Here is a 9,979-nt window from a genome sequence, read left to right on the forward strand (position 1 = left end):
GGGGATGAGCCTATGCAGAGTGCTCAGTTGAAGGGTCAATGCAGGCTTGATGGGCCAAATGGACTCCTTCTGAGCTATAGGGATTCTATGATTCTACCAAGGATAACTAGAGATCCATTTGTGTGGCTCTCACTGTGGGATTGTGCTGAAATGCAAACATATGGCATTAGATTTCGAATTGTTTTATGTTCATGGATCTCTAATTGATGTGCATTGATCTGGAGTGCCGACAGAAAAATATAAGGAAGAGAAAAAGTCTCACAGAGGTGGCAATCCTTTCTTTGAACATGACCTTATTGGGATATCTTTTTTAAAATAAATTTAGAGTAGCCAATTGGATTGGATTGGATTTGTTTATTGTCACGTGTACCGAGGTACAGTGAAAAGTATTTTTCTGCAAGCAGCTCAACAGATCATTCAGTACATGGGAAGAAAAGGGAATTGAACAGAATTCAAGAAAATACAAGAGAATACATAATAGGGCAACACAAGATATACAATGTAACTACATAAGCATTGGTATCGGATGAAGCAGACAGGGTGTAGTGTTAATGAGGACAGTCATAAAAGGGTCATTTAGGAGTCTGGTGACAGTGGGGAAGAAGCTGTTTTTGAGTCTGTTCGTCCGTGTTCTCAGACTTCTGAATCTCCTGCCCGATGGAAGAAGTTGGAAAAGTGAGTAAGCCGGGTGGGAGGGATCCTTGATTATGCTGCCTGCTTTCCCCCGGCAGCGGGAGGTGTAGATGGAATCAATGGATGGGAGGCAGGTTCGTGTGATGGACTGGGCGGTATTCACGACTCTCTGAAGTTCCTTGCGGTCCTGGGCCGAGCAGTTGCCATACCAGGCTGTGATGCAGCCCGAGAGGATGCTCTCTATAGTGCATCTGTAAAAGTTGGTAAGGGTTAATGTGGACATGCCAAATTTCCTTAGTTTCCTGAGGAAGTAAAGGCGCTGTTGTGCTTTCTTGGTGATAGCGTCGACATGAGTGGACCAGGATAGATTTTTGGTGATGTGCACCCCTAGGAATTTGAAACTGCTCACCATCTCTACCTCGGCTCCGTTGATGCTGACAGGGGTGTGTACAGTACTATGCTTCCTGAAGTCGATGACCAGCTCTTTAGTTTTGCTGGCATTAAGGGAGAGATTGTTGTCGTTGCACCACTCCACTAAGTTCTCTATCTCCCTCCTGTATTCAAACTCGTCGTTGTTCGAGATCCGGCCCACTATGGACGTATCGTCAGCAAACTTGTAGATGGAGTTGGAACCAAGTTTTGCCATGCAGTCGTGTGTGTACAGGGAGTAGAGTAGGGGGCTAAGTACGCAGCCTTGCGGGGCACCGGTGTTGAGGACTATTGTGGAGGAGGTGTTGGTGTTCATTCTTACTGACTGTGGTCTGTTGGTCAGAAAGTCAAGGATCCAGTTGCAGAGTGGAGAGCCAAGTCCTAGGTTTTGGAGCTTTGATATGAGCTTGGCTGGGATTATGGTGTTGAAGGCGGAGCTGTAGTCAATAAATAAGAGTCTGATGTAGGAGTCCTTGTTTTCGAGATGCTCTAGGGATGAGTGTAGGGCCAGGGAAATGGTGTCTGATGTGGACCGGTTGCGACGGTATGCGAATTGAAGTGGGTCAAGGCATTCCGGGAGTATGGAGGTGATGCGCTTCATGATCAGCCTCTCAAAGCACTTCATTACAACTGACGTCAGGGCCACCGGGCGGTAGTCATTGAGGCACGTTGCCTGGTTCTTCTTTGGTACCGGTATGATGGTGGTCTTCTTGAAGCAGGTGGGGACCTCGGAGTGGAGTAGGGATAGGTTAAAGATGTCTGTGAAAACGTCTGCCAGCTGGTCCGCGCAGGTTCTGAGTGCACGACCAGGGATCCCGTCCGGGCCCATCGCCTTCCGTGGGTTCACTTTCAGGAAGGCAGATCTGACTTCGGAAACTGTGATGGTGGGTATGGGTGAATTATGGGTTGCTGGGGCACTCGATAGCGGGTTGTTGGTTACCTGCTCAAACCGAGCATAGAATGCGTTAAGTTCATCGGGGAGGGGTGCACTGCTGCCAGAGATACTGCTCGGCTTCGCTTTGTAGCCCGTTATGTTGCTTAGTCCTTGCCACAACCGCCGAGAGTCTGTCTGTGACTCTAGCTTAGTTTGATATTCTCTCTTGGCATCTCGGATGGCTTTGCGGAGGTCGTACCTGGATTTCTTGTATAGGACAGGGTCGTCTGCCTTGAACGCCTCAGATCTGTCCTTCAGTAGGGAGTCAATCTCGCGGTTGAGCCATGGTTTCCGGTTGGGGAACGTACGTACTGCTTTCTTTGGCACGCAGTCGTCCACACATTTGCTGATGAAGTCTGTGACGGTGGTGACATACTCATTTAAGTTAGCCGCTGAGTTCTTAAATATGGACCAGTCCACTGTCTCCAAGCAGTCACGTAAGAGCTCTTCTGTCTCCTCGGACCAGCACTGCACAACCTTCTTAGCTGGATTCTCCCGCTTGAGTTTCTGCTTGTAAGCCGGGAGAAGGAGCACAGTCTTATGGTCTGATTTCCCAAAGTGCGGTCGGGGGATGGAACGGTAGGCACCCTTGATTTTTGAGTAGCAGTGGTCAAGAGTGTTGTCGCCCCGGGTGGTACAGGAGATGTGCTGGTGGAATTTTGGCAGTACACTCTTGAGGTTGGCTTTGTTGAAGTCTCCGGCCACAATGAACAGGGCCTCCGGGTGTTCTGTTTCATGGTTGTTTATGACTGTGTACAGTTCATCCAGCGCCTTCCTCACTTCTGCCTGGGGTGGGATGTAGACCGCTGTGATAATGGCTGAAGTGAACTCACGTGGAAGATAGTATGGGCGGCACTTTACGGTCAGGTATTCCAGGTCTGGGGAGCAGTAGGGAGCAATTATTTTTATTTTATCCAATTAAGGGACAATTTAGCGTTGCCAATCCACCTAACCAGCACATCTTTGAGTTGTGGGAGTGAAACCCACGCAGAGATGGGGAGAATGTGCTAACTCCACACGGACAGTAACCCAAGGCCGGGCCCTCAGTGCTGCAGTTCCAGTACTAACCACTGCGCCACAGGCCGCCCCGGTTTGGGATATCTAACATAAGGTTTGCAAGTGTCTTTAATGAGGTAATGCTTTCCCTCGTCTTCTTATCCTTCCTCATCAAGCAGAGCTGTTCGTCATCTAAAATGCTCTGACTCCCTTGGGTGGACCCTGTCTCCTCTTATATTCTGGTTAATAAACGATCCAAGCACCTGAACCATTCCGTCCCAATGGAGTTAGTCGTATTTTTATTCCAGATTGCAAACAGGATATAAAACACAGTTTTGTATTCTCAATTAGCTGCAGCATGTCTTATTCAACAAGCCTCTTCTCTCAATATGAGCACTGAGATTAAATAGTCTTGCAGAGGGCAGGCAGGTGAATTAAATTAGAGCAAAAATTATAATAATTAGTCTCTAGAAGAGGCAGACTTATGTGGAATTCATAGTATTTACTGTGGAGACCATTCTGCCCATTGAGTCTGCACCGGCCCTTGGACAGAGCACCCTACTTAAGCCCATCCCTGTAAACCATTAACCCCACCTAACCATTTTGGACACTTAAGGGCAATTTATTTATTTAAAAATTTAGAGTGCCCAATTCTCTTTTTCCAATTAAAGGACAATTTAGCATGGTCAATCCACCTAGCCTGCACATCTTTGGATTGTGGGGGCGAAACCCACGCAAACATGGGGAGAATGTGCAAACCACATGGACAGTGACCCAGAGCCGGGATTGAACCTGGAACCTCGGCGGCGTGAGGCAGGAGTGCTATTCACTGCGCCACCAACTAAGGGCAATTTAACGTGGCCAATCCATCTAACCCACACATCTTTGGACTGTGGGAGGAAACAGGAGCACCCGGAGGAAACCCACGCACGCATGGGGAGAACATGCAGACTCCACACACAGTCACCCAAGCGGCAATCGAACCTGGGATCCTGGCGCTGTGAAGCAATAGTGCTAACCACTGTGCTACCCTGATGTAGGAGAGGAGGGCAAGTTTAAGAGATGAAGGTTGATACAGGCTAAGCGGGCCAGTATAGGTGAAGAGCTGTGGCGTAGGAAAAGAAAACTGATACGGGGATGAAGACTGGTATATGAGGTGAGGGCTGATATATGAAATGAGGGCTGCTATAGAAAAGAAGGACTAGTATATGAGAGGAGAGCTGATGTATAAGAGGAGCTGTTGTGTGAGGGGAGTTCTCGTGTATGAGGGGAGCACTGATATATAGGAGGCGTTCTTGTATATAAGATGTGCTCTGGTATATGATGGGAGCTCTTGTGTATGAAGGGGGGGTTCTGTAGGATGTTACAGTCGTGTGAGGATCGTTCAGCCTTATTGGTCACGACTGAACTGACTCATTTACGGTCAAAGGTCTGGGATTAACATTTATGGACCCCGCTGAAGATGAATAATGCAAGTGATGTAGTTGGCACAGTGGTTAGCACTGCTGCCTTACAGCGCAAGATACTCTAGTTCAATTCCGGCCTTGGGTGATTGTGTGGAGTTTGCACTTTCTCCCGATGTCTGTGTGGGTTTCCTCCAGGTCCTCCAGTTTCTTCCCACAGTCCAAAGATGTGCAGGTTAGGTGGGGTTATAGGGATAGGGTGGTGGGGTAGGCCTAATTAGGGTGCTCTTTCAGATGGTTGGTACAGACTTAATGGGCTGAATGGCCACCTTCTGCACTGTAGGAATACTAGAGTTCTCAGGATACAGGTTTCATCCTTTCCATTTCACCCCACGTCTCGATCCCCCTTTCATTTCAGAGAATGCCCCAGTTACACCGTTTTCCGCCCGATCCATCCAGAGGCCAAAAACAAACCCAAAAATTGTATTGATTGATCCCCTGGACAGAGAGCATTGATCGAATGTGTATTGCTTGCCCACCTATCGTCTCGCTGGTATTGCAGAACAAAAGAATCTCCTGGTCTGTAATATTATACAATGTGTGAACTGCATTCCAATGGGCTCTATCATCTCCATGATCACATCAGACCAGTGGGTGTCATTGTCTCCCTCGCCAGTTTGGGAACAGTAATTAGGTGATCACGGTCTCTCTTGGCTAGTGTTGGTTTTGGTTTAGCATTAAAAAAGTTCTGTCCTTTTTGGTCTTGGGACCAACACCCTGTGTTTTTAAACCCTTTCCCAAAACTGGGATATTTTCTGGCGAAAACCTGGATTTAAAAAATGATGATCTCGCCTATGAGAGGCAACTGGAATAGGAAGGGTGGGCTGTATAGTGAAGGAGAACTATACCTAAATCCAGAAACTATACTGCTGATTTCCCCACAGAAGATGAAAAGGCAATGACCCATCCTTAACGCTTTGTTGCATTGCCATGTGGTCAGGCTGGCAAGGCCAGGAACTGTCACATGAGGCCCTTGCTGGAATTGATATTGCCGTCTGCAAGAGCACTCAAGGAAACACAAACTTGTTAGTGCTAAAGCAAATTACTGCGGATGCTGGAGTCTGAAACCAAAACAGAAAATACTGGACAATCTCAGCAGGTCTGAAAGTATCTGTGGAGAGAAAAGGGAGTTAACACTTTGAGTCTGGATAATTCTTTGTCAAAGTTATTGCTATATGGGCCGGGGTTCTCCCCTATCCGGCGGGGCGGGGGGTCCAGCGTGACAGAGTGATATGAACCACTCCGGCATTGGGCCTCCCCAAAAGTGCGGAATTCTCCGCACTTATAGGGGCCAAGCCCTCACATTGAGGGGCTAGGCCCGCGCGGAGTGGCTCCCGCACCGCCGGCCGGCGCGAACGGCCTTTGGCGCCCCGCCAGCCAGGGCCGAAAGGCCTTCACCGGCCGGCGGAAGTCCACGCATGTGCCGGTGCGTCAGCGGCTGCTGACGTCATACCGGCGAATGCACAGGGGAGGAGGTCTCTTCCACAGGCCAGGCCACTGTGGGGGCACCTCCCGGGACCAGATCAACCTGCGTCCCCCCCCCACTGGACCCCGGCGCCCGCCCGCGCAGCCAATCCCGCCGGTATAGCAGGAGAGGGTGGAGTGTCTTCCCACCGCTGTGCCGTTAGAGCAGCACTGGGGAAAGTTGAGGACGTCCCTCCCGCCCAGAGGCTAATTAAGGATTTCTTTCCGCCATCGCTGCGGTGGGCCCTCTACTATGTGGGGAGACCCTTTGGCGAATGCTGGCAGCCTCCCTTGGGCTGAGTCTTCAGGTACTTTTTGGCCCATGGAAAGGGGTGGCAATGGTTGCAGTAACCACAGACCTCCATCTACCTGATTGTGAGGATGATGTCCTCTTCTCCCAGCTGCAATCCCAGCAGTTGCCAGGAACCAGTTAAGAGTCTATCAAATTGTATATTGGCATTACCTGTTGAGAGTTTGTCTCTATACATATTTCCAACTCTTAGTGTAAAGGCATTGAACCACGGTCCCTGGTGCTGTGAACTGTAAAGGCAGCTTTCAGTGAAATTATCCAGACCACCCACCACTGACACCCGTTTCTAAAACAATAATTAGGGACGGCACGGTGGTTAGGGCTGCTGCCTCACAGCGCCAGGGACCCTGGTTCAATTCTGACCTCGGGTGACTGCTCCCCGTGTCTGCGTGGGGTTCCTCCGGGTGCTCCACTTTTCTCCCACAGTCCGAAGATGTGTAAGTTAGATAGATTGGCCATGCTAAAATTTCCCCTTTGTGTCCAATAGTTGGATGGGCTAATGGGGATGAGCCTATGCAGAGTGCTCAGTTGAAGGGTCAATGCAGGCTTGATGGGCCAAATGGACTCCTTCTGAGCTATAGGGATTCTATGATTCTACCAGGGATAACTAGAGATCCATTTGTGTGGCTCTCACTGTGGGATTGTGCTGAAATGCAAACATATGGCATTAGATTTCGAATTGCTTTATGTTCATGGATCTCTAATTGATGTGCATTGATCTGGAGTGCCGACAGAAAAATATAAGGAAGAGAAAGAGTCTCACAGAGGTGGCAATCCTTTCTTTGAACATGACCTTATTGGGATATCTTTTTTAAAATAAATTTAGAGTAGCCAATTATTTTTATTTTATCCAATTAAGGGACAATTTAGCATTGCCAATCCACCTAACCAGCACATCTTTGGGTTGTGGGAGTGAAACCCATGCAGAGATGGGGAGAATGTGCTAACTCCACACGGACAGTAACCCAAGGCCGGGCCCTCAGTGCTGCAGTTCCAGTACTAACCACTGCGCCACAGGCCGCCCCGGTTTGGGATATCTAACATAAGGTTTGCAAGTGTCTTTAATGAGGTAATGCTTTCCCTCGTCTTCTTATCCTTCCTCATCAAGCAGAGCTGTTCGTCATCTAAAATGCTCTGACTCCCTTGGGTGGACCCTGTCTCCTCTTATATTCTGGTTAATAAACGATCCAAGCACCTGAACCATTCCGTCCCAATGGAGTTAGTCGTATTTTATTCCAGATTGCAAACAGGATATAAAACACAGTTTTGTATTCTCAATTAGCTGCAGCATGTCTTATTCAACAAGCCTCTTCTCTCAATATGAGCACTGAGATTAAATAGTCTTGCAGAGGGCAGGCAGGTGAATTAAATTAGAGCAAAAATTATAATAATTAGTCTCTAGAAGAGGCAGACTTATGTGGAATTCATAGTATTTACTGTGGAGACCATTCTGCCCATTGAGTCTGCACCGGCCCTTGGACAGAGCACCCTACTTAAGCCCATCCCTGTAAACCATTAACCCCACCTAACCATTTTGGACACTTAAGGGCAATTTATTTATTTAAAAATTTAGAGTGCCCAATTCTCTTTTTCCAATTAAAGGACAATTTAGCATGGTCAATCCACCTAGCCTGCACATCTTTGGATTGTGGGGGCGAAACCCACGCAAACACGGGGAGAATGTGACTTCCTCCGGTCCTGGTTGTAGAGAGAGGGCAACAGAGAGAGAGCCAGACCCTGCTCTGATGTACCGATCTTGTCAAGCTATCTACCTCGTGTTCCATCCTTTCCATTTCACCCCACGTCTCGATCCCCCTTTCATTTCAGAGAATGCCCCAGTTACACCGTTTTCCGCCGATCCATCCAGAGGCCAAAAACAAACCCAAAAATTGTATTGATTGATCCCCTGGACAGAGAGCATTGATCGAATGTGTATTGCTTGCCCACCTCTCGTCTCGCTGGTATTGCAGAACAAAAGAATCTCCTGGTCTGTAATATTATACAATGTGTGAACTGCATTCCAATTGGCTCTATCATCTCCATGATCACATCAGACCAGTGGGTGTCATTGTCTCCCTCGCCAGTTTGGGAACACAGTAAGAAGTCTTACAACACCAGGTTAAAGTCCAACAGGTTTGTTTCAAACACGAGCTTTCGGAGCACGGCTCCTTCTTCAGGTGAATGGAAAGGCTTGTTCCAGAAATGTTTATATAGACACAGTCAGAGATGCCCCGGAATGCGAGCACCTGCAGGCAATCAAATCATCAAAGATGCAGAGAGAGAGGTAACTCCAGGTTAAAGAGGTGTGAATTGTCCCAAGCCAGTTCAGTCGGTAGGCCTCTGCAAGTCCAGGCTTGTTGGTGGGGGCCGACTGTAATGCGACATGAATCCCAGGTCCCGGTTGAGTCCGCATTCATGCGTGCGGAACTTAGCTATAAGTTTTTGCTCAGCAATTTTGCGTTGTCGCGTCTCCTGAAGGCCTCCTTGTAGAATGCTGACCCGGAGATCAGAGGCTGAATGTCCTTGACTGCTGAAGTGTTCCCCAACTGGAAGGGAACAGTCCTGCCTGTTGATAGTCGCACGATGCCCGTTTATTCGTTGTCGCAGTGTCTGCATGGTCTCGCCAATGTACCACGCTTCGGGACATCCTTTCCTGCAGCGTATGAGGTAGACTACATTGGTCGAGTCGCACGAGTATGCGCCGCGTACCTGGTGGGTGGTGTTTCCACGTGTAATGGTGGTGTCCATGTCGATGATCTGGCATGTCTTGCAGAGATTACCCTGGCAGGGTTTTGTGGTGTTGTGGTTGCTGTTCTGAAGGCTGGGCAATTTGCTGCAAACAATGGTTTGTTTGAGGTTGCGCGGTTGTTTGAAGGCCAGTAGTGGGGGTGTGGGGATGACCTTGGCAAGATGTCCATCCTCGCTGATGATGTGTTGGAGGCTGCGAAGAAGATGTCGTAGTTTCTCCGCCCCAGGAAAGTACTGGACGACGAAGGGTACTCTGTCAGTGGTGTCCCGTGTTTGTCTTCTGAGGAGGTCGGTGCGGTTTTTTGCTGTGGCGCGGTGGAACTGTCGATCAATGAGTCGAGCGCCATATCCCGTTCGTACGAGGGCATCTTTCAGCATCTGTAGGTGTCTGTTGCGCTCCTCCTTGTCTGAGCAGATCCTGTGTATAAGGAGGGCTTGTCCATAGGGGATGGCTTCTTTAATGTGTTTCGGGTGAAAGCTGGAGAAGTGGAGCATCGTGAGATTATCTGTGGGCTTGCGGTAAAGCGAGGTGCTGAGGTGACCGTCCTTGATGGAGACGAGTGTGTCCAAGAATGGAACTGAATTTGGAGAATAGTCCATGGTGAGTTTGATGGTGGGATGGAACTTATTGATGTCATCGTGTAGTCGTTTCAGTGATGTCTCGCCGTGGGTCCAAAGGAAAAAAATGTCATCGATGTATCTGGTGTATAGCATCGGTTGAAAGTCCTGTGTGGTGAGGAAGTCCTGTTCAAACTTGTGCATGAAGATGTTGGCATATTGAGGTGCAAATTTGGTCCCCATGGCTGTTCCGTGCGTCTGGATGAAGAATTTGTTGTCGAAGGTGAAGACGTTGTGGTCTAGAATGAAACGGATGAGTTGCAGAATTGCGTCTGGAGATTGGCAGTTGTCGGTGTTGAGGACTGAGGCTGTTGCAGCAATGCCGTCGTCATGGGGGATGCTGGTGTAGAGTGCCGAGACATCCATTGTGATGAGGAATGTGCA

The sequence above is a fragment of the Scyliorhinus canicula genome, chromosome 1 (assembly GCF_902713615.1).
Source record: "Scyliorhinus canicula chromosome 1, sScyCan1.1, whole genome shotgun sequence".
NCBI lineage: Eukaryota > Metazoa > Chordata > Chondrichthyes > Carcharhiniformes > Scyliorhinidae > Scyliorhinus > Scyliorhinus canicula.